A 3,083-nucleotide genomic window follows, 5' to 3' on the forward strand; every position below is an offset into this window, starting at 1 on the left:
GCCATTTCTTGGGAAGAAGCCTCTGACTATCCACACGATCAGTGCCTCTCAACTATATTCATATCAACTTATGAAATGAAACAAAAAGTAGTATAAATCTATTTTGCAAAACTTAAGTGCAGGGCAGCACAGTAGCATAGTGATTAGCACAATGTTTTATAGTATGGGTAGCACAGGTTCAGTTCCCACTGCTGCCGATAAGGAGTTTGTACGTTCTCCCCGACTGCGTGAGCTCCCCTCCCGAGCATTCTGGTTTCCTCCCACAATCCAAAGATGTACCGGTTGGTAGGTTAATTGGTCATTGTGAATTCTCTTGTGATTAGGCTAGAATTAAATTGGGGGATTGCTGGGATGAGTGGCTGAAAAGGCCTGTTCCATGCTGTAACTCAGTAAAAAAATAAATAACGTAGCTAAGTAGTAAATAGCTAAGTAGAGTTGGTTTGATTTATATTTAAAAACACAAAATGCTGGCAGAACTCAGCAGGCCAGACAGCATCTATGGGAGGAGGTAGTGACGATGTTTCGGGCCGAAACCCTTCATCAGGAGGGTTGATGAAGGGTTTTGGCCCTAAACGTCGTCACTACCTCCTCCCATTGATGCTGTCTGGCCTGCTGAATTCTGCCAGCATTTTGTGTTTTTATTTATTTCCAGCATCTGCAGATTCACTTGTGCTGCCTTTGATTTATATTTGATGTTTTTAAAATCAGGGCACAAGATGGCAGTGTTCTCCATCGATTTAGTGCTTCAGTTACGTTCACACTCAGTTCTGGGCTTAGGAATTATCCCATCTATACGAGAACCAGTAGCAAATAAAAACTGTATCAACGTCATAGCATTAAAGGAAATCATACTTGGCAAAGAGGTAAGTCTTTACAACTGTGAGATGTGACCTAGGCTTTAAAAAATCCTAATTAACAGCAGCATGGAAAAGAACAACAGTAATATGTATAGACATTCAAACAGTAGCCATACAATAGGAATCAACAACTAATTGTAGCATGTAAAAATGGCAATTATGGTAGGTTTTAATGTTCATGTGGATTGGGTTAATCAAATTCAAAAGAGTAGCTACAAGGTCAAATTCATAGAGTGCATTCATAGACCTACACATTAACCAGGGAACAGCCTATATAAACGGGTAATTTGCATCAAGAGTGGAAGATACTACAAATAACAGATTTATATTGAGTAATGCAAGGGTGGAGTTCAATACTGTACCACCATAACCACTGGAGAATTGGTACAAAACAAAACTAAGATATACATTGATAAGTCCCTGAACAACATAGCTTGATTCTTAGAATGAGAATTATTAACATTGACTTATGCAGTATGATGTGAAATTACAACCACAAGGAAATCTGCAGATGCTAGAAATCCGAAGCAGCACGCACACAAGAAGGGTCACAGACCAAAACATCGAGTGTTCACTCTTTTCCATAGCTGCCTGGCCTGCTGAGATCCTCCAGCATTTTGTCATGTGAAACTAGTTGTTCTGCAGAATAGAAAGCAACTAATTTTCAGGAGACTAAGGCGGCTGTATTAGTTATTAGTCTTCTGAAAGCCCTTATATTCTGAAGTGGTACTAGCGTTTCAGAAAACTGCAGTCCCAGAGAGTGAACAGCTGTTTTTGTGCCAGCCTGACAGATCATGCCATGTACAAGTACAAAGAGTAAAAAAAAATATTCTAAGTACACTGTAGGTAAACAATGAAGTGCAAGGGTTGTGATGAGGTAGACTGGGAAATCCAGAGCTCCTTGTTAGTGTATGGAAGCACTATTCAAGGGTCTGGGAAAGGTGGTATGAGAAACCATCTTTGAACAAGTCCAAAAATCAGGTATTAATAAGCAAGCACAAGGAAATCTGCAGATGCTGGAAATCCAAGCAACACACTCAAAATGCTGGTGGAACACAGCAGGCCAGGCAGCATCTATAGGAAGAAGCACTGTCGATGTTTCGGGCCGAGACCCTTCATCAGGACTAACTGAAAGATAGTAAGATATTAGGGGGGAATGTGAAATGATAGGAGAAGACCGGAGAGGGTGGGGTGAAGCTAAGAGCTGGGAAGGTGATTGGCGAAAGTGATACAGAGCTGGAGAAGGGAAAGGATCATGGGACGGGAGGCCTCGGGAGAAAGAAAGGGGGAGGGGGGAGCACTAGAGGGAGATGGAGAACAGGCAGAGAGAGAGGAAAAAAGGGGAGGGGGGAAATCTAAATATATCAGGGATGGGGTAAGAAGGGGAGGAGGGGCATTAACAGAAGTCAATGTTCATGCCATCAAGTTGGAGGCTACCCAGACAGTATATAAGGTGTTGTTCCTCCAACCCGAGTGTGGCTTCATCTTGACAGTAGAGGAAGCCATGGATAGACATATCAGAATGGGAATGGGATGTGGAATTAAAATGTGTGGCCATTTTAATGTGTGTCCAGACCTAACCAGTTTCCCTCTACCACCACTCTCCTCCGTCTTCTTTTCCTTTCCCTTCTCCAGCTCTGTATCCCTTTTGCCAATCACCTTTACCCCACCCCCTCTGGTCTTCTCCTATCATTTTGTATTTCCCCCTCCCCCTCCTACTTTCAAATCTATTATCTTCTTTCCTTTCAGTTAGTCCCGATGAAGGGTCTCGGCCTGACACGTTGACAGCTCTTCTTCCTATAGATGCTGCCTGGCCTGCTGTGTTCCACCAGCATTTTGTGTGTGTTGCAGGTATTAATAAGCAGGAGTTTAGGAAATCATAATTAGTTTTGCTAACTAACAAAATAATCACAAAACTATCCACACTAGAACTCTCCATGCAGCCAGCATCATGATTCTAACTAACTTTATCTATTATTGTCATTTTATTTTGGCAACTCACACAGGAAGCAGTGCATCCAGCTAAGGTAAATACACAAGGAAGGATGCAAAAAGCCTCACTGTGATTGCAGGGATGAGGACTTTCAACTTGATTGCTGAAGCTAGGGATTTTGTGCAGCAGTAAAGACTTGAGAGGAAATGTGTAGGTGGTGTTCAAAGGCATAATAGTTTTTGGTATTGTAAATAGAAAGACTAGGAGACATAACTAAACGATGGGGCAAAGAA

Source organism: Hypanus sabinus, chromosome 16 (assembly GCF_030144855.1).
Source record: "Hypanus sabinus isolate sHypSab1 chromosome 16, sHypSab1.hap1, whole genome shotgun sequence".
Lineage (NCBI taxonomy): Eukaryota > Metazoa > Chordata > Chondrichthyes > Myliobatiformes > Dasyatidae > Hypanus > Hypanus sabinus.